Source organism: Myzus persicae, unplaced genomic scaffold (assembly GCF_001856785.1).
Source record: "Myzus persicae strain clone G006 unplaced genomic scaffold, MPER_G0061.0, whole genome shotgun sequence".
NCBI lineage: Eukaryota > Metazoa > Arthropoda > Insecta > Hemiptera > Aphididae > Myzus > Myzus persicae.
In genome coordinates, this window is record NW_019102619.1 from 1,887,321 (window position 1) to 1,912,325 (window position 25,005).

The following is a 25,005-nucleotide window of genomic DNA, read 5'->3' on the forward strand; positions in this document are numbered from 1 at the left end:
CAAAACATTTTAAAGTTGCATGCAAGATTCACAGTGAGACTGTTGAACCGGTTATTGAAACGTTATCTCGATAAGTCAATAAATAACCTTAAGTAAGTCAAAATAGCGATAAGTCAAAGAAAATGTCATTCCCTCTCAACTTTGACTTATTAAACTATACTGTATTATCGCTTCTGCGAGTACTTTGAGAGTTAACGACGATAATAATAATGTATCAATTATTATGGAAAACGACGTTATTGCATTATAACAATTATTATACCTAATGCCCTGCACACATTCCATTATAATACGTATACCTATATACCAATAATATCCCGTAGTCACGTGGATATTTTTTATTTATTTGTCGACAATCGCTCGAGTACCTTTATATGTGTCTATTGTAGCTTGTAAGTTCTTATGCGGTGCATTATCGCTCGTCGAGAACGATTTCGGATGGTTTATGGAGGGCAATAAAAGCTCCTAGTTACCTTATCGTCTACATACCGATCGTACTGGCTCGGAAAAATACATAATATTCAAACATACCGCTACGAAAACGCTCGAAAAATAATATATAGATACAAAGCGTGAATATCCTATGTCTTATACACGAGGTTATCCGTTTTTGAAAAATTAATTATTTTAAATAACTTTAAGAAGTTACAAAACAAAATAGTATCTATTTTGTATTTTTTATATCATTTTTTTTTTTTAAACGTTTATTCTAGGTATTGAATAACGACTTACATTTATTATTGCACAATCTAAAACAGATTTAATTTTTGTAAATAAATAAATGTGAGTGGAGTAGTGCGAGGTACTCTTGTATCTACTCCGCTCATCTAAACGTTGAATACTTATGACTCATATTCAACATATGAGTTAACTTATGGATCGAACCATTCCAAAAAATACATTTCTTCGGAATGAAGAATATTAAACAGTATCATTAAAGAAGTAAAAAATAGCGCAGATACTGTAATAATATGTCAAATAATTAAATCATTTCTGTTCAGGATTTTGCTGGTACAAAGTTGGCATGTAAGTAAATCAAAATGAAAAAATTCAATGATATGTTTTTGAGATAAAAAAACTTATCTCATTGATGACGATAAAATGTGTTGTAGAAACGCTTTTATTTATGTCCGATAGTCATTATGTTTTTCTCACGTTGCAGTACAACAGAGTGTGGGTCACGAATTATATCAAACAAGTTACGAACTGTATAGTGAAAAAAAAAACCAAAAAAAGAACGACGTTAATCGTCAAAACGATTACGGAGGGCAAAAATATGTAATTTAATATTCGGCAAACGCGTGAACAAGCATATGAACCAGTTATTTATTTCGTTGTCGATGTCGACGGTATATGTCAGTTTTTGTTAGAAATCGGAGTGACATCTGCGAAACATCCGAGTGTCTTGTTCGGTTGTACCCCATGGCGGCCTGGGCTGACCCGTCTGGGGACAACGTTTTTGCAGCAAAAGGTTGAATCCAAAAAATGTAACATTATTTTTAATTTTTTGTTTTGTTTTTTCATTCGAAAGGAGCAAAAAATATATAAATATTTATCTCCAATTTCGCTAGCAAACTTGTCCTTTACTGAATCTGTTTGTCAAATGCGTGAGAAAAATAGACTAATATTCTGAACTAATAATATATAACTAAAAATATCGCATGGTCTGCGACATCTTTAAAATACTGACTGCACATATTAAAATGTAATTTACACGCCGTTATCAATGATGATAATGAAAACGGAAGTGCAATAATATTATGAAATATATTTGTCAATCTCTATAATGTTATGTCGTCATTGTATTAAAATAATTTGATTAATTAACAAGCTCACGGCACTACTATAAAATCGAATTTCTAATGTTTGACTATGAAAATTTATAGTAGAACGAAATGATTTTAGTACTTAAGATTCAAATTGATATAAATATCAAAAAAAGTATGCATCATAATTAATATTGTATTAATTACAACTAAAATTACTAATTATTTAATAAAATATTGCGTTGAATTGGTTGTATGATAATAATAATAATAATAATAATAATAATAATAATAATAATAATAATAATAATAATAACAACAATGAGACGCAAGTGCTTCTATTTGTGAAATGAAAACGTTAACGCTTCACATAGCACTGATTGGCGAAAGAATACTACAGATGATTGGTTTAACAATCGCAGAAATCAGTAAAAATATTATGTAAAGACGAATGTAAATAACGATAAATATTGACTTTTTGGGACAGTCAACAGCAATGGTTTGACTGAGAATGGATTTGCGAATACAAATTCAAAAGACGGCCTGTCGACCCGACTGTTGAAACTGCATCGAAATGCTCGAAAAAAATATTAAAAACTAACTACCAATGTCAAGGGTTTTCGACTGCAGACACGGGGAGTGTTATGCATATTTAGTGAAACTAGTAAAAAATAAAAAATAAATAAAGTAAATATAGATGATATAGTGTGCAACGGATATTCCTCCGTCGTCTGAGAGCTCCTAATCTTATTCCGATCACAAACTCTTCTCAAGGAGAAATCGAAATCAGAGGCGCCAAGAAATCGAAAAAAACCTAACCACACACATACATGTCATATTGTATTATACACATTATTCGAGTTAACCCAGTGAGGATAGATTTAACGAACGAAAACTGTGTGCAGGGTCGGAGGGTACAAGTAAAAGGAAACGTTTAGGTACCGAGAAAGCGTCGTAGTAAGGGCGGCGGTCTAATTTACGCAGACATTTTTCCGATACGACGCCGCCGTTGGGGCGCTAAGTAGACCGATTTTTGGCTCCGATCCCGTTTTCAAAAACAACAGCGACGACACCACTCTAATAAAACCAGCGGAGACATTTATTATCACCCCGGACACAATCGCGCTACAGTTATAATATAGCAGCGTCGGCGAATATATAAGACGATTTATTGTATATTATACTCGTGTATAGCATGACATGTAAATCCACGTCAGTGGGTCCCTGGGGTGGTTATTATAATATACCCATACCACGGTAGCGGTAACAGCTAACCAAACTGCAGTTGTTGATCTACATTACAACAACATAACTGTAATTTGTTTAAAAGGGTACGGACTAAACGCTCGAAATTATTATGTCTGGGTACGCGACGGTGAAAACCCTCAGATACGAACTTACGGCGATCCCGTGCTCCGTGGAACAAACCACGACTGTCTATAATACAGGGTTACTCAAAATGGTTCACCCGATTTCAAATTATTATAACACTATTTATTTTTACCTGTTAGGTTTATTGTAATATAATAACATAACATACCACATCAAATAAAATGATAACATTTGAAATTGGTTTAACGGTAGGTATACCTATATAACATATTATGTTCTTCGACGGGCATTCCCGTGGTCACTCGAACAACACGTACAACAATAGGAACTCAAATATACATTACATTCAGCATATTCGCTGTGATTTACCCAAGTAATTATTTAGTTTGTTATTTGGCTCCTCCTCCCTTAGGTTGATCATAATCATGTAGGTAGTTCGCATACACAATACCTACTACCGATCTTTAACACAGTGGTGACTTGAAGGAGATATATATTTGAATCACTTGATTTTCAAAAATATTTATGGGTGAGTGTCCTGCATGTCATGGTTGTAAAAAGAGCTTGAACAATTTTTAATTCAACCATTAAGTACATTTTAATCACTAACAAACCCACGAATTCACTTTTTGCGGAACAGCAAAAAAAAAAAAAAATGTTTTGAGTGAGTGGTGTAAAAATATTAAATGTGAGAGGAGGAAAAAAACTGTTATAGCCACCGATGTAGTTTAACATTTGCCCAAAAAGAAGAAGTCACATGGCGTAAGTTCACAGATGACCTAGGAATACTAAGTGAAAAGCATCGGATGATTTATTTTTAATAAGCCTGTATATACCGCGGATTATGTGTCATACACGGAAGATACGTGTTCGGTGGTGACTACGATGGCTGCCATATTTTGTTTTTGTAATCGATAATATTATTGTACCATAATTGTAGTATAATAATAATATTATACTTAACGCTATTATAATACGATACACGGAATTCGTGCGTTTTACATAATATTATTTTAAACGGATATACGCAACTAGAAACTGCGTGAACGATAATAATAATAATGATAATAATAATAATAATAATAATAATAATAATAATAATATGAAGTTCAACAGCTGATTTAATTAAGTCGTATACTAAAATGATTCAAGCCGAAGCGGCAAACGACTCGACGTTCTAATTCGAGACCCTAGGATCGATATCTTCCTCGCTCGCACACATAATAATAACGATTATGAAATGATGATATGTAAATAAATTACCTAATAACATAATATTATATTATTATCATGCGTATAACTTTATATAACGAGTGTTTGCCACCGCCGAGCGATGACGTCCCCATCAAAACGATGACTAGACACGCTCGTCGGAGGGTATTGTATATAATATTATAATATATATTTCTGGCTGCGTGATAGGGGGAGGATGGCGAACACGGTATTTACCGATGAAATCGAATTCAATTTCGTAACGTTAAACGTTCTCATAATAATATAGCATATAGGTAGGTAAGTATATTATATTATATTATAGTCACTGTAGGTTTTAAGCGGCTTGTCGATTCTTATTTTTACCGCTGCACAATACGACTACGCTTCGCTTACATCGATATAATATCATACGATTTCAGCACTACAACAGTTAAACCGAGAAGAACATAATATATATATACATATATATACAGATACACACGCGATGTGCATTTTTTTGGAGAGTTCATTTCGACAGATTTATGTATATTTTTTTTATTTCGTTTACGCTTTTTCACACTGCGCGATATAATAATATAATAATATTACTATAATTCTATATACGAATTTAAAAAAAAATTTCTCTCTGAGCATGAAAAACGTTTCCCATCGCAAACCATATTATAATATAATATCACGACTAATAAATAAAATTCAGAAATAAAATCCGTGAAAATCAATACACATTACGCGTTATGTGTAGGTACCCAATACCATACTACATATTATTGTTCATGGGTACACGTGGCTACCTGATAATAATATATTATTACCATATTCTTTCGGTGTTGTGCTAAGCTGTCGTACCTGGTGAAATATCGGTCGTGTATATGATGTTATAGTAATAATAATAATAATAATAACATGTCACTGGTTTGTGGAAATATTATTATACTTTGATTACCTCAGCACAATATTTAGGAACGTACATAATATTATTAAAGTCACGTTTTAATTATTATTATTTATTAGTACATACTATTATTACCTATCATATATTATGACTAATGAGTTTTGAGATAGTTTATGTACGCCATTTACCTATAGGTATGCGTTAATATAATATTATTGGTATCATAATATATGGGTCATCGCAAATGTCATATTAAAATAACAGTATTTATGTTGCTTATTGGTTATTACTTTATTACTAACGATTGCTGCACAATTCAATAGTTGTAACTTGTAACTTATAGGTACCTATATTAATATACTTAAGTAGAAGTTTAATTATATATATTATTTTACATATTTGAAATCTATAAAAATCTTCGATGAAATCAAAATAAATATCAAAATCAAAATTATTATAATAAAATGGTTTTCAAAGTTTATAATATTTAAAATTTAAATTGAAAAAGATTCAAATCAACTTAATAATCGTTTTATAATTTGTGCCTCTACACAAATAACATTTTAAAACAAACGTAATTTATGCCATATAGCCTAATAATTGTTAGTAATATTGTTTATCAATTGGTAATTATTTCGTTTTTTTAGGATCGTTTAAGGACATCTCTTAGATAGAAATTACAATTAAACCGTAAAAATGTAAAACCTCATGTTCAAATAAAAAATTTAAATTAAATTAAACATCTAATTCGAAATCATAAAAAGATTTTCAAAATTATAAAGTTTTAAAACCAATGTATTATTTGATATCGAAATCATAAAAAACTAACATCTGTGAATTGTCAGTCCTGAACGTGGTTGTCTTGGCAGGATGGACAGGCGGAGAAGACATGATATTGATGATCAAATAAATTAAAAATTAAGTATATTTCTGTTTAATGATTAATAAATACTAATTTAAATGAAACACAAACGAGTAAGATCAACTGGTATGTTTTATACATGACTCAAAACATTGAACAAAATGTCATATATTTAAAAGAAAGAAGAATGCGTAACTTCTTATTAGATGAATCAAAAACAACCAACTCATGGCTCGTCTGTCGAATATATTATTATTACGCCGATGTCGTCGCTATGCCTAAGCGATCTATTCCCGTCAAATGAGGTAAAGCATGTGCGGGATAATAGTTGGTATCGGTTACCGGAGGGAAAAAGACAGTATCGGTTACCTGGGTGGCAAGACTTGGTATCGGTCGATGGTAGACTGTTGATAATCAACAGGAAGTAACGACTACATCAATCCACGAAATCGTATCAAGTCATGTCTTATGGATTGGGATTTTTGAAATTTTTATAATATCCACCCATCGGTCATCGTTTGTACAGTTGACTTTTATAAAATTAAATATTTATATTTATAAAACCTATGTAGTTACAGTCATTGTTTAATGTTATGATTCATTATAAACCGGAACACAGTAAAATATTCAATACTTAAATATTAAAATGACTCAATAAACACTCTACATTACCTTTAAAACATGAAAAAAATCTTTAGGTACCTAAGTATAATAACCACCCAATTTATATGTTTCATATTTATAATGCACAAAATTAAAATATCTTATTCGTTCAACTATTCTACTGTCGAACAAAAAATGTTATGACACCTAAAATATGTTTTTGGTTTAAAAACTAAAATAAGATTTACGAGCAAAATAGTAACAATAATTCTAGTATCTACTACATGTATTTCCAACCATCAAAGTCCAAAATATGTTGAGGTTTTCAAACTTTACAATGTTTTACTTTGATACGAAACTTTTACTTCCTCAAGGGAGAATTTTTCACCTCTCTGTATTCGCATGTCGCTCACTCACTCACCGTAACAGCCTACACGAGATATCTATATAAAAACGTTTTTTAATTCTTTTTATCCTACTTTTACCCAGTTTTTTTTCCAAATCGTATATTATATGTTTACACAGACCACATCTTATATTATTATATGTTGTAGCAGACTACGTCATGTATATTTATTTCTCATTTTTCATCGTATTTTGTCAGATACACCTGACTCGAAAAGATGAATACATCAAGCTCCATAGTAAAATTCATATTTTTGAGGAAGGGTAAATTCAACATTTAAAACTAACGGTCTAAGGCTATTAACTCACTTTTCTGGAGGTTTTTGATTCCATTTAATACATAATAGACACACACGATGTATGTTTACAGTAAACTTCTAAGTATAAAATATTTAATCCACCCACTGTTATTATATATTATTAAAAAAAAAAAAAAACGAACCCTCAGTAATAGTTATAATATGTACAATATACCAGGTATACCTCGGCTATACATATTAAAATAATGAGTCGTAACCATTACTTAATAATGTACATGATGTAAAATAAACAAATAATACAAAATAAATATTAATACATAGAATTTGACATATTATTTACACAACGTGAAAACATGAAATAAAATTAATTATGATTAAAACTGCAGAAAATTAATAAACATTTTTTTTCAAAGCTCCATTACCTAACTGTGTTTACTATTTTATACCGAGGATTCGTTTCAATTACACAACTCGTGATAAAACATGACCCGTAAACAATTAAAATTATATTCGTTTGCTTGAATAAAATGCACTAAGTACCTATATTATTTTTAATTGCAAACTAATTTTAAGAAATGAATAACAAACATGTAAAAAGAAACGTAATTGATTACCCGTGCGTGTGTGTGAGAGGGAGTAACTTAATTGTTAAAAAATCAAAATTTTGTTGATTCACAACAAGTTTTTAATTCTAAAAGTAAGTGTACATAAAATATATAAATACAAAAGAAAACCAATTGGCATAAAGTCAATAATAAAAACTAATAACAGTTCTATTACTACCTATATTATTGAAATTCTACCCTTTGCTCTTGCTATGTGATGCCGATGCTTCTTATGCTCCTTTTACTCCTTCCATTTTTAGGGGCACAGTAGACGCTCCTAAACACCTCTTCCATCGATATCATCACTTGCTTATCCCTGCTCACACCCCTAGGAAGAACCACCCACTGAAATACGTACGATCGTACCACATAGAATCACAATCTGCACCCCATACAAAAAATATTTCTCAACCTTCATTATTAGTTATTTTAATTATTCAGCCACCTAACGACTTTACATAAACAATATTCTACTACTTTTTATGTGTTCGCCATTGAATACTTTATATTTCGTCTTATTCACTAATAAACATAGTTAACTGTTCGTTCTAAGCTGTACACTTCATCAAATACCACATGATATCCAATAAATAAATGAAATAAAAATATATATCAAAATCCGAGAAACTGGATTGCAGAACGATAATATTCTCGACATAGGAGTTTATTGAAATTCCAGAGAATAAAACTAATAACAACACATACCTATGTGAATGCAGTGCCTCTTAAGAAGTGATATTTAAATACATTTCTGGAGTACCGAACAGTTGGACCGATTTTGAAATTACTCGACTTATTTTATGAAAATACGTTAAGTTTTAATGGTATAAGTTATTTTATTTTGTTTAAAAAAGAAATTTCAATTATTCGCTTTTCAGCGGAGGTTAAAAAAATACCGGTTACGGAAGTAGTGCTATACTTTTGATATTTTTTATATATTTTACCCTCGAATTCTCTTTGACTTTGATATTATGTTTTTCTTCTCTCGAGGTACGTGATAATATATAAACGTTTATTTATTTATTTTAACTTTATTTGTACTCGAATTTCTTACGATTCAAGTTTGTTTTGCTATTCGATGTATAGCACTACCACTGCATTGCATCACCGTTATTGATATACAGTTGGCTACGGTTTATCTCGTCAAAAATATTCGGCAGCTAAAGCAGTTATCATTATTATATACCTAAAAGTCGTTCTGAAAAAAAAAAAAAACTTTTTCCCGTCAGAGTTCATAATAAATACGGCATTTGCGTGGATATATTATTATACATAATAATCGTTATAATAATCGTTTATATTTTCCCACCATAAGTTATACAATATTGTTATCCCATACCCGCGCTGTTGTTTTTTGTGTAAGTTTATTAAGTTTTGTTTATTTATTTTATTTTTTAAGTATTTTACACTTTTTTTGAACATGAAATGGATTTAAATTGTTGTGACCACGAGTGCCATGAACATGGCAATATTATTTCTCAAATATTGTTTGGCCAATAAACATTAATTTGTATAATAACCTCTCGTTAGGCTCCACTCAGGAATCGTGAGGTTAGTTTAGGTTTAGTTATTAGTTATGTTAAAATGTTACTTATGTACTCACAGTACGATTTAACTAGCATGATAACCAGACATTTTATATTTTTCCATAATAATGTATTCATTATAATTCTAGTTTATATAATTTTCATTGTACTCAAGCAACATGTTTTCAATTATTTAGATTGTATTAACTCTAGTAACACAATAACATTTTCTTCAAAAAATTATTAGTAACAAACCGTTTTATGTTCCTTATTTTAAGCATGATTATATGTCTTCAATTCACTGTTAAGCTTAAGCCAACTAAATTGGTTCTGCTGATCTAAAATTAGATGTTGTGTTTGTGAGTAAATATGTACGCAACTGTTGTGATCCGAGTCAAGCTAAAAAAAAACCCGTTCACTCTGTTGGAGATTTGTTCTATATGCTATGTGCCTTTCCGCTTCTCTTTCATTCGCTTTAAATTAAATTTCAAGTGTTCTTGGAAATGTATTATTTACTTAACAAAAATAATGTTTTTACGTAAAACAAAAATGTCAACCAAGTATTGTCCCACGATGCATAAATAAATACGGTGACTTCTATATTTGTAGTAACGACAACAAAAATACAACAAAACAGGCTGCTTGAGAAAAAAAATCATAAAGGATATTTAAAAATAATATTTTTTACAACTTTATTATGATGTAAAATATTTACGAATTCCATGTGTAAACAATTCTAGATTGTTCCAAAATATTTGTGACTTAAATGCTTACCACAATGGAAATATTAAATAAATATCTGTAATTTTAAAATTCCATTTATTTATTCTATTGTTGTAAATTATGACTTATGGAAGTACATACAGAATTGTTGATTTATTTTGGTTAACGAACAAATAATCATATATTTTGAATTTATATACCACTATATGATATTTTAATAATTTATCTAACATAACATCATTACAGCAGATGTTCTTCTCGAAATTACTTGGAAGTTGAAAGTAGGTAGGTGCATACATTCATAAATACATACAATTTTGAATTATACGGATTTATATAGAAATCTTGTACTATAGTTGTTAACAAATTGTAGGAAACTTTAAATAACTTTGACCTATTTTTCATTTCTCTGTCATTGCGCAATATAGTGACAATATTTGAGACGGCAATGGTCTGAAGAATTTCTACTCCTTAATAAAAAAAAAAAAATAGAGAAACTCGCACTGGTGTATAATAGTTGTAGGTGTCGTGTGGTCCTCGTCATTCAGTAGTTCATTTCAATGGACAATATGTTAAATTTCATTTAAATTATTTAATATAATATTAAATAAATCGCTGTATAGTACGATGAAATACGAGTGATTTTAAGCTTACTGCGTTCTGAGAACATTTTGTCATATTATATTAATTATATTGCTATTAGTAATACATTTTTCTGTTTGCGATTCATCATTGTTTAATTACTTATGTTCAGAAAAATAAATAGTATAACAAATTGGAATATAGTAATTTATAGTTAAAATAATATTATTTTACTCCCTTTTAAGTTATAAGTCAATATCAACGTACCACATAAACCAGTGTGAATAAGTTTGTGGTATACGATATTATAAATTAAAATTAATCTAAATACTGTGAAATTACATTTTATATGGACAATTATTATTATTTAAGTACAGTAGTATAGCCCCCGAAGTACCGACTAGACACAAATATCTAACAGAAACCACCCTCAGTTATACAGTATTAATGAATTTTTACTGAACCAATTATAAGTGTGGTGACATACCTGAAAACAAATTGTAAAAAATGAAGATGTAATCATTACGAATACTGAATAATTAATTAAGAATTAATTCCAAATATCGAGGTTTATAATAATGGGTAGTACCTATATAGTAATATGTACGACTTATATTGGTCGGAAAACATAAAATGCCTGGAATTTAATCGAATTTGAGCGACAACTGAATTAGAATCCGTATAAAATATTATATGCAGCAAACCACCGAACCAACATGAAAATATAAAAACTATTTCACAGTGTTTTCCATTTTGATCTAAAAAAAAAAAACTAGTAGGTACGCTTGAAATATAATAATAATATATGCAATGACTTCTTAAGTAAAATTCACTGGTAGGTATTTAAATTTTAAACGTATATACATATAACTACCAGCTATATAATACTCGTATCATATTATACTCGGCAGCCTTTTACCTGTTACTTTGTGTTGTGTACAAGAGCAAAGATCCGAATGGGGGAAAAAAGACGTTTTTTCAGTAAGTTGTCGTTCCGTTGACCTGACGACCGTCGTACTTGAAAGAAAGAAACCATTAATCAAAAAAAAAAAAAAATGAATACACCAGAAAGTCAAAGGAAATAAGAAGACTAACACTGTAATACCCGTTAAAGCAGTCGCCGACATAAGTCGAGCTCAGACCTCATGTACTCCTCAAAGTCGTTGTAAAAGTCTGAAATTATTGTATAAATCTAATTTGTTTCCCCTCCCCAAGTTTTCGTTACAACTAACAGGGTGATTTTTCTCGACATAAGGATATTCGTTATTCCGAAAACTACTTCCGTTTTTAAAATTACTTTTCATTAACAAACATACTCGTTAGTCGTTGGTAATTTGATTTTTATACACATAAATAGAAGGAAAAAATCTGATTAGAATATTATAATGATCTCAAAAACATGTTTTGTCTTTTGTCATCCGACAAAATAAATAATTACAAATATATGACGATAGAAAATAGAAAAAATGTTCAAATTGTTTTAATATTTTTAGAAATAATGAGTATCTTACGTTAAATATTCTCCCTATTCGACTCGTTCACGAGAGTAACCAGCGACTGGTGCAGCATCGGTATACAATTTCAAAGTGAGTGTTGCATCTGAAGTCCGAGCCAAGGGCGAAAAAAGAAGATTATATTTTTTTAAATAAAACTCTTGGTACGGAGCATCGGGGTCTCCGTCCACGCCCCGCGTTAATCGTTTTCTCGAATTTTCGCTTTTTACTACCTACTCTCATCATATCTATTATATTAAATTTTGTTCTATGCGTATTTTAGAATTTTATAATCATTGGAATAAAAAAAAAAATCCAAGAACTTACTTCCGCGAGGGACGGCTGGGGAAGTCTACAACATCCTTCTCGCCTCTCCCCCTATGAATACGCCACTGTTCAATGGCCGTTATTACTTATTACTATCGTGTATAAGTATCGCCTTTAACTGTACACAAACGCAAGCACAGAGTGCGTTCATTCTGCAGCAGAGGTACCCAAACTTTAAGGTTTTCCGGAGACAATGGCCCTTTTCGAAATTCAATTAGATCAAACTACTCCACCGGTGCTTTTGTTTAGCAGCTGTATAATAATAATATTGTAGCTATATGTAGCCAGCTGGTAGCCGATGTAGTGACCGGATATAATCGACTTTATTGTGATTTATTCGTAGATCTGACTTCAGCTCGTATTATTATTATTATTATTTATTATTATTATCATTATTGCGGTGGATCGGCTGTGTGCGTCCGGTAGTTCTTTTTAGCCGAAAACTTGACCGGGATAGATTTCCTCGATTCGCTTTTTATGAGAATTTATTATTTCGGAGGAGCCGTTTCATCGGTACAGTCTTAGGCCCCGAGTTCAACCAACTAATAATTTGCATATAAAGTGCTTTCAAAACGACTTTTGTTCGTTTTGAAATTACTATACAGTGGCGGCCAATCTAATGTTTACGTTATTTTTGGTATTCTCTGGGTTCCGAGGGCAACGTGAAAACTTCTAGTCCGGAGGAGATATTGAAATATTGTTAAGCTCGCCAACCGTAATAATCACGGAATAACAAGATACGAAATTACTTACGTTTTAAATAAAACAAAAAAACGGGCAGCGAGAACTTTCATCATTTCGTTTTTCACATCACTCGAATAATTTCAATTGCATAATATATTACTATAAAAGTATGCGTTATCTTTAGAAGCAATATTTTATAGTCATACTATATTAGGTAGGTGGATGCTAGACAAAAGTGTAGACAGTGTTTACACGTTTAAGAGTGTTATTATAATATCGTTATAAATTAATACTTCGTAATAATATAATACACCATCGGAAAAACTTTAATGTATGTACAGTTTATGTATTACAATGCTGATTTTTTTTCGTTTCGTTTCTTTTTAATTTATATGTGTATAATTTTATTCATGATAAAACTAAAACGCAATCGGCCTAGAAAAACATTTAATACTGATATAAAAGTATAGAATTCAGTATGGAATGCAGATGAAATACCGAGTGCAAGAAAATAAACCCACGAGCATTATGATATGCAAGTATTTTGTTATAATATTTATTTATATGATCGTGATTTTTTATTTTTTAACTGTCGTGACGTTTGCAAGCCAACTGCAATTATTATTTTCGAGGAGTTTCACACAATTTAATACCCAGGTATAAATTTAGTTGTTTAATATATTGCAATAAATAATGAATTCCGTGGAGTATACTTCGTATATATACATAAATATTTCTATATAGTACGTTTTACGAAAAATGCAATAATATTATTTCTTCATATAATGATATTGTATACTAAATTTATATTGATTCAAGGTATTAGGTTTAATAATGCGAATCTCGGAGGAAATAAACGCGTCTGTCTTATCGAATTTAATATTATTGGAAAGCTCGTTGTTATCGTTATTGGTCAATCGCTTTTCCTGAAGTGCTGAGAAAAAAATACTGCAAACACATTTCAACATTTTAATATAATAATATTGCATCATAAAATAACTAAATATTACTTTTCTACCGTCTGTTAATTCAAAAATATATTTTTGTTATAATATGTCTCATAGTTTATCTTTTTTGGCTCATCCAATATTCAATGTAATCAAGATTTTTGTTTGACGCAGTAGGCTTACAGAAATTAAAAAAATATACTGTCACTAGATATATTATTTCCTCTGCAAGAAAAATTAAGGAATCATAGATATGTTTTTGGGTATAAAGAAGTGGAAAATGTATAATACCATGTTACATTTTACTTCTATGACCATAAATTTAGCTTTATGCGAAATTGGTCAAAAAAATACGTATCAAGTCAACAGCATATAAATGTTAAAATACAAAATTCCAATGACTATGGGTTTTTACATACGAATGAAATATTATTTTGTCGAGGTCCTGTGTAGATTTTTAAATACTTTTTAGGAGATACAACAACGTTTTTGATTTTGTTTAATCAGTATTTAAAAACAAATCATCATTATTTCGATTTAATTCGATACCTGAGTATTATAATTAATTAAAGAGTAAAAACAAAAATAATATGAATTTTTCTTTGAGCAGCCAAAATCTATCACCATCAGAATTGAATATTTTCTTAGTCCTTAATAACAAATACTTATTCCTAAGTATAACAACATATAATATGAGTATGCATAATATATATCCGGGTATGTCCTATACAAGTTTGAACATATGAATATTTCAAAATTTTTGTACAAACTAAGTTGACACAATGAGGTTTTCACACAAAATGACAATGTAAGGTGATAAATAATTTACAACCAAATATTTTACTCAAATATGTCTGAGGTCTTAAACAAAAACTCCATTCATATTAGATAACCTATCTGTATTGTGAACGAAAATTTGTTTTGGATTATTACTCTTTGTAAGATACAACACAATAATTTAACCTACCTAATTATTGTTTAATTTTTCAAATAAATGTAATCGATAATTTATTGTATTGTCTATATTGTTATACTTTAGATAGGTACGGTATAGGGAAAATGAAATGTGTTATATTTTTCAAGAACTAATAATTTGAAATAATATTTTCAAAATACATGTTTAAATTAAAGTTTTGCCTTATTTTTGAATTGAAATTGATTATTCTATTAAAAACTTGTAACTTCTTTTGAGCAGAAGACATTTAATTTTCAAACTCGAAATTATGGTTAAAATAAGAACGACTGTGCCCGAAACTGGAAGTTTGATCATTAATGTTGTTTGGTTATGGCCAATGGTAAGCCCGTTTAATAAAGTCCATAGAGAATTTCAATAACCACTACACCATTCTACCAGTACAATTTATATTTTGTGGGTCATTTATCTTTTCGAGGAGGAATTCAGAATTTAACGTTTTGTTGGAAAAGCCATTAATTAGTCTGTTGTTATAAACAGTAAATACCATAATAATATGAGAGTGTATTGCAGTTATATTGAAGTCTCTTAGGATTCATATTTTTATCATTAATAAACCATGATAATAAAGGATGTATAAAAAAAAATAGTAAATTAAAAAAAACAAAACTGCATAAAATTATAGTAACATATAAGTTAAAAAATTACTACGTATATTTTAACTATCATAATATTCGATAATAATTCTTACCGAATTCATGTTTAGAAGACGTTATGTAATATAATGTGCTGTACTATACTTTAATTTTTATTAATTAATTAATTACTAGAATGTAATAAATTCCGAAGCATAAAATATTATGTTCATACGAGTAGGTAGGTATATTAAACTCTGTGGCAGTTTTAAATAAGCCAGTGTACGTAGCTGAAGGTTGTCAGATTTTTAAAAATTTAATTATACTATAAATTAGTTTTTATTATAATGATTAAATAGAAAAAAATTAATTACAAAACTTTTAATTACAAAAACTTAAGTAATTGCTCATCTTACGATTATAATAGTAGAGTGGAGTTGTAAACTTAAACACAATTTATGAAAATATACTACAACAGTGTTTGAAGTACAAACCAGACCAGGTTTGTAAAATGCTCGCGACATTATTTCGTATGCTGTCTTTGGTGTGCAGGAGTATAATAACATAATATGCAATGATATAAAATCATCCGACTAAAAATTAAATACGCACTTGTACTTAAACAAATTCATGCTCTAAATACATAGTTATGTAAATATAAGAAATCAGCTATAGACAGGGAAGTAAAACTCCATATTATAATAATATTTTACATTTCTATGATGGTACATGCGGATAGAAATCTACGCAAACTTAATATTTTTGATAATATACATGCAATATGCATATTATGTACAATATTCTGTCAGTCATGGTAGTTAAGGCAGCAGTAATATTATACATATAAGGAACCCCGCCGACACGTTTTATTCTGAAAATACTTAAATGGCGTAATGGTTAATATGATTATCTGCGTATTTCACTCTGTATAGTCGGTGCTAACGAATAATTATGCGGTGGTGCGCTGCAATTAAAACAATAATTATTATACGCTGCGACTGGAATACTGTACGAATAAACGTCTCATTATTCTGTCGTATTACTGTAGTTAAAATAAAGGAAACGAACGTTTCGCCCGCACAGACGACTATGGTAAGTTGTAGAATTGCGAGTAAAAAAAAATATATATTATTGTGTCGCCGGCCTGGGGAAATTACGAGGGCGACTATCATCCAGAGACGGGGTTCACGTCGCGTCATCGTTTTACAACACAAAACCATTGTAGTAGTAGTACCTCCACCGCTGGTGGGTGTGTGTGGGTGGATGCCGGGCGGGTGTAGAGAATAAATAACGAAATTATCGTCGTCGTCGTCGTTTAAGTCACGTTAGCAGCTCATAGCAGTTTGTGCGCCGCAGGGATGGCGGCGTGGAGGTATACGACTCTTGCACAAGCGGAGGCGGATGGGGGTTGGATTTTTTTTTTCTTCAAACAAGTGCGTTTTGTGTACCAGCAGCAGTATCGCGCTGTCAAACTTGCACGCGTTATGCTGTACTCATAGCATGTACATGATATAATAATAATAATAATAATAATAATAATAATAATAATAATAATAATATTATGTGTACACGAGTGTGTGTACGACCCCGTGGTGTATACATAGATCCATCAGGCTGCCCTCCTCGACGCCGCCGACCCATTGAAAATTGATTTATGAATTCAATTGGTCTCGTTCGCTTGTGCCAACAACACCATCACGCGTTCTATACATACTTACACATTATTTACCATTACCAGCTCACCTACCACTATATAATATAATATTTTATGCATATCTTGCAAACTCTTGTAAACAATGCAACTTTTAAGTGTGCTGTCGATTTTCAAAAACCTTTATTTTTGGTATAAAATAGTGAAAAAAAATCCCAAAAACGAGTGGCGCACGGTGAACGAGGGTGTGACCGGTCGGTGGGTTGACGGGGGTGGGAAGGGGTGTAGTGCATTGTTCGTGGTTACGGATTGTTGCTCCTGTTTTCGAATGGGGCCCCGAGGGGGTAGTAGCAGTGGGCTGTGGTAATTTATAACTCCTCGGTCGGGTTCTGAAGTTCGGTTATGCACGGTCCGGTAAACTCGGTTTTTCCACACACACACGCCACATTCTCGCAAACACTGATTTTTAGGAACGGTATACCGTATATATTGTGTATTATGCGGATATGCGAAGACAAACCTTTATTTTATTATTATTATTTGTATTTATTTATTTATTTTTTATTTTTTGCGAGAGTAATATTTCTCTCTCTTCCCCTCTCGCTCACCAAGTCTCTTTCTATATATCTATATAGAAAGGGCGATTCACAAAGCATGCTCACCCACCTTTCTTTCTATATTATTACATATTATTAAGTTCAAATTTCAAATTAGATACTGTAGCAATTCCCATTTACAGAGTACAGCTGAGTGACAAAGAATAACGTGTAGTTATAAAAAAATAGAGTAAACTAAATGATTTGTTAATAAATCTTTTTATTATAAATGCTTAACAATTTAAGTAAGTACTACAATTTAAACTGTAAATATTCTAAATACTAGAATATTCAGCATAACGAAATATTTCTGAGTCTCAAAAATTAGTCCAAATAAATCTTTAAATAGTACGACTGGGGTGAGGGTGCTGGACCTAGCTCGGTAAAATTAAAATAGGTTGTACGTGGCTTTCTTATGTAGGCCTATCATCTATTTTCCTCGACCCTTACAATAAGAATTTTCGCTTAGCCTTAGCTTCCACTTAGAATTTCATTGTGATTTCGCCTGTATCATAATTATTCGAATTGTTGTCATAATAAACATTCTCCCCCTGACGTCATCGGTTGTGTAATAAATTAAGGTAATCTAAAATTGTATTGTTATGTTTATGTATAGCGAGTCATCAGTAAGTAGCAATAACTACATCAACATTTTCGAAAAATATATATAATTTACAGAGTAAAAAGAGGCGTTTGCATTTGAAATTCATAAGCTTAGGTTACAGGATACTCCTTTAATTATACGCGTGCAAGGCAAATAATGAACCCGGACCAGTTTATTATCGCAATACCGTCGTTATTGTAAAGGATATTACTTAATGATTTCATGTACATTCTTAAATGTAGCTTGTTAATAATATTATCAAGTGTTTCCGTCATTATTTAATTTTAATATGATTCATATTCAATTAATACAATTTATATATAATTTTATTCATTGAAATAAAATGTATAAAAGTTCACACGTTATGTCTCGTAGTAAAGTAAATAAGTTTTGGAAAAATGTGTTAAGATATCCATTAATTTTCATTTGGAATAACAAATTAGCGTGTTAATGGTAAATAGAATTTAAAAAAAAATTTAAGAATTTGAAAAAAAAGCAATGGGGATGAACATGCTTGGTAAAAAAAACCCTGCATAATATCTACTTTTACTTGTCTGTACGAATAGTATCGTTAACTATAGCCTATAAGCTCAAAAAGTGAATTTACATTTACAAGAATTACGCAAAGTAGATGCAATAAACAATGATGTATGATTATGGCCATCTCATGGGATGATAGATATGCAGTATAAAAATTATATTTTTTTTTTATGATTTTCGTTTTTGTTATTTTTTTTTTTGTTATAAAACTATTATAGTATCACGGCGGTGTATTATGATTTTGAAAAATAATATTAGGTTGTCAAGTGTCATATATATATAAATTACTATGGGATAAGAAAAACATTAATTAAAATACTAATATGTTATTGATCTAAGGATTAATTAACTGAAAATTAATTTTAGGTATCTATAAACTTTTAGAGAAAATTAATTTTTCAATCAAAAGAATACTTTGAAAATGATCTCGTTTTTTATAGTTAGATAATATATAAAACAACATTATTCTTTATTAAGCGACGTTTCAACGTAATTACACAAACTACATTTATATTTCCAGTAAAATGTAATTAAATATCCATATTTTCTTGGAATTAACTTTAAGTTATAATTTTACAAATACTTAAAACACTATAAAATATAATTTAAATCATAGTTTTTTTAAATAATTTATAATTTATTCATAGATATTTAAATATATATGAGCATCTCGAAACCTGTACCTATTAGGAATACACTCATCAATTGATATAGGTATTATTATTTATTATAAACGATTGAAACATTTGAAACCAAATAAAACCAGGTAATTTTGTAGAAATATCAAAAAATCTGTAATATGTTGTATTCATCATTCGATATATAAGTATCATATTGTTATTTATCGAAACATTTGATACCAGATAACTTTCAAGCCTTTAAACTAAATTAATAACGAAATACATAGTACAATAGCTGTGCAAGTGTCAGACTACGTTTTGTTGAGTTTCATAAAATATGTGATAAAAACACTTTTTAGTGAAATCAAATACTATAGATTCTCTAATGTATATTATATATATATATATATATATATAAGTATACTTACCGGATGGGATATATTGTTGTGAGAAGTGTCCCTACACGGGCACATGACATTTTACAACAGTCAGTGAAAAGATAATAATGACAATGGCAAAAAAAACCGACATGGTCAATTTGTTTTCGAACATTTTATGTTTATCTACCTTGTCGTACGAAATTTATTTTGGCAAAATCAGAAGACCGTACTTTTAAAAATAAAAATGACAAGCTTCTTGGAAAACGTAGTTGACATAATAACAATAATGACAAAGTCAAGTATAACCTAACATTGTACAATATACGTAATACGTATATATATATAAATAAATTATATCTATATAGTCAACGCCATGAAATTAGTACTATTAAAACTTTTGTTGTTTTTTTTTTCCATAAAACAATCAAACTTAAGATATTATGTATAACTCAAACAATTACAAGAACAAAAAGTTGCGACTAAAAAACATAATTACATTATAAACAGAAATAGAATATCATTGTTATTCTGAACTCACAATCAGCATTCGTCGTTGTACTATTACGACATTTTACGACTACGTTTTATTCATGTTCCAGCCGTGGTTATGAAGACCTCGTCAAGTTCCATCGTTTCTACATTATAGGACGTATATTATAATAGGTACACATCGACAAATCGTGATAATATACCGTGTAGTTGTGTATACGTATCTAATAATGTTCGCTCGATGTCTCGATGTGAATAATTTCGTATCGAATTAAATTTTTTTATAAAATTGTAAAAAAAAAACGTGATACCTATACCTATGTTATACTCCGATATAGCCGGTAGGTACTAATATAAAATATGCGATGAACATACATGGAATATTTTGGTGATCGTGAGACCGAAAAAAAATATTATATAATCGAATGAATAACAAAACACCCTTTATTCTCTCTCCGTGTCCCTGCAGAACCCTCACACTCTTCCTCGCTCCATCTCTCTTTCACTCTCTCTCTATTTTGCTGGCTAAAATCGTTAAATTGAACTATATTGACATGGCTATTTCGCCCTTAATTTGCATACATAGTACATTTACATCGTGTCTTGCAGGGTGTACGGTTCAAACATCAATCTGTTCTATATGAGTATCGTTTATCGAATAACAATACATTTTGAATATATATATACGTGACTTTCGATCCAAAAATGTGATTAATTCGTCTATTATATTATGGGAATTGTATACACTACCTACATAAACTTATACGAAAATCAAAATAATAATTAGATATTGGAAAAAAAAAAAATGTTTAAATTTCAATAATTCTAATCTAATTTTTTTAAAGTGTAATATAAATAATTCAAGTTCAACGATTCTCATAAAATGAAGATGAACTTGATACAAGAGTGAGGTTAGATACTATCGTGTTCGAAAATGTATAAATACATTATATCAATAACTAAGTCATAACAAATACTTTCACAGATTATATATGATGAGGCATAATATGTAAACAGCATATACGCTATATGTCTACATGCAGCTGCATTGGAACTCGTAATTGGAGCGTAGCAATCAGAGCAATTTTAATAAATATTAAAAAATTCATAAATGCAATAGCTGATGCCTAATATTATTGGCCCAAGAGAGAAAATAATGCAATTTTAAAACTTCAAATTCAAGAAAATAATATATATATATCTATTGTACACGGGTATCCGATTACAGTTGTAGTGGAATTTAAGGAAATTGAAAAGAGAATAAGATCACAGGTATTATTATTATAGCCACAAGAATTTTCGAAAATATTAATAATAAAATAAATTTTAAAATATCATAATTCGTGCAGCGACGAAAAAATGCCAATATAACCAAAAATCAATATGTCTGTAGAAACATGAGGAATATCAATCGATCAAACTGCACAAATAAAATCAAAAATATTGAATATTATAATAATATGGTGTGATTCTCATCAAACCTTCACATCATAATCAGCAATAATCTATACTTTAAACTAGTAAAATATTTAAAGTATAATTTTATACGCTATGTAAAAACTTGTATAAAACTATAGTAAATAAAGGTAAATTAAAACAATCCAATAAAAATAATATTATAAATTTATGTATTAGAAAATAACTCTACAAGCTAAATGATAGGATATAATTAGTTATAACTAAACAAGATCGAATCAATAATATATCGTTAATAACAATTAAATATAAAATCCACAGAAATTTATTTTCACTCAACATTTTGAAGACCATCTTGAATAGCCGATCGGAAATTAAAAAACTGCTTCCTTGATTATTTATTTTAAATATAAAATTATTTTTTCACTTTGGCGTACAACAAAATATGTAAAATAAAAACTTAATGAAATCAAGTAAATTCGTATTTAAGTTTTTTATTTTTTTTTCATGTTACCTTCCGTCAACGATATAATAAAATATTAATTTAAATAATGAAATACTTATATTATACAAGCTCATTCTCATACCACACGATTCAAGTTTGGGCTCGATAATCCGGCAAATATTAAAAAGATCCAGACATTCCGATCACCTTTGGGAATATAACCAAAGCTCCATGATTCCATTTATTTCTCCAATTATGAAACATATATAATCATGCACTCATATCAGTCATATCAAGCTGTAAATTTTCTATGACCACGAGGGTCACCACCTGAGGTTTTGAACTGTTGCTATAGAGTAAACTGGTATTGCGTGGAAATTCACGTTTCCCCCCCCCCCCTTTTTTTTGTTCTTCGTGATTATTTTAAAATGTCCTTGACTCTTTTGCGTTTTACTCCCATCCCTCAAAGTGCTAACTAGATCTACATTTCTACCAGAAACCAACCTCGAAGTTTTTGGTCGAAGTATTTTTTTTTATTAAAATAAAAGTAAGTTACTCGAAAAAAAAGCAAAAATATACTAACCATAGTAAAACTAATAAGTGTTTGCTCAACTCAAAGTCTAGTATATAATAATATATAAAATAATTGAATAAATGTTTTTCAACCAACTGTAAATATTTATTAATTTACTTTGAGTATATGCAACTTGTAAAAATTATGGTGTTATCAAACTATTTTTGTGCAAGCCATGAATTCAGACTACTGACCAAAATTCCTATTCTGAGCAAATTTTTACTGTTGCAGAGTTGAGAATATTATTTAAATTTAAAAAACAAAATAATTTTAAAGTTTTGGCATTTTAGTAAAAAAAAAACTGAACAAACTATACATTTTTTAAAATTAAATCATGTCTTAAAATAATAATATTATGTAAACAAAAAAGATAAAAATATTTTCTGAAATATTAACTGTCGTGCACGTTTTGTTCAAATTTAATTATAACATTTTCAAAATTGTACATTGCTATAGTTGTGTGCAATTTATTTTCTATGAATGCTATATTATGTTATACTTCAAGATTTAAAATGTAGTCGTCGTTTAAACTATATAATAATAGTGCTTTCTTCTTAATACATTTTAGAAATTAAACTTTTAACAAAGCATAAAATTGTACCTATACATTTTCTTGCACTGTGTAAATAATAAATTGTAATAAACTAATAACTATTATTTTGCGAAAACATTTAAAACGAGACTAAATGTTACTTGGTGCGTAGGATACTTGGGCCATTTCAATTATACTTTCGAACTTTAATACATGTAATTTTCAGCATTATGACTTCACGACAAACTACAACAACTATAGGTTCAGTCTGAATAGAGTTTGCCTCCGTGTGTCATTCAGTGTCATTAAATTGTACGCTCCAATTGACTATATTACATAATAAAGTCGACGAATAAAAACGTTTAGTATTATTGCTTATTATACAGGGTATATAACAGCTTTGCGGTTTTAAAAATGTCTCAACATTTGACTATAATAATAATTGTTTCATACATTTGTCTACTGTCGTCTGTATTATAATAGTAGTGATTCAAAAATAATTGTTTCGATACGGATATTAATCTTTCTGTTATAAAATCTACACTAAAATTATTAGTGTTTTGTTTCGTTTAAAATTGTATAGGACGATTATAATAATATTGGCCAATTTGCTTGTTTTAATAATTCATAGTCATTATATTATATAATATAATATATATCAAATCCGAAAATCCAAATACCACTCACTCACTTATTCATCACTACATATCATAAAGTACAAAACCTACACGAACCTTAAATTTGGAATAGCGGTTCCTCTAATACTCTAGATATGCAATAAGAAAAGATTTTCAGATTTTCGCATTTTAAAGAGATGGTCAAACAGGGATATTGAGATTTAGGGTGGAAATTTAAATTAGTTTTTTGCTCATACATTTTTTCATTGGGTGCAGACCATAATACTAAAAGTAAAAATTAGTATAATTACTATTTTTTTGCATAAAATAATGGTTGGCATTAGTTACTCGGACAGAACATGTACAAGCATGCATCAAATTTTAGGCTTATAGCTTCGAATAGAGAAAATATTTCTTAAAACACAATGTAAGTGTGTAACTTATACACTCAAAAACTTCTCAATTGATTTTGACGAAAATCTCATTTTTTGTTTTTAGAAATGTCAAAAATTTAGAGACCAAGTAGTTTAAACCACAAAAAAAAATATTCCAAGTGCTAATTCAATCTTTGACTTGCTGTTGCCTATCTAAGTGTAATTATTTCACAAATCTATGTCCACTAATGCCGATTCGTAATTAGACTCAGGTACGTCTATTTAGCGTATTATATACTATGCAGGATTTGTTACAAACACATCTGCAAAAGGAGAAAGCCGGGATATTCAGCTAGTATTATTATAAAATCAACAACTTTATGCACATATACACCAA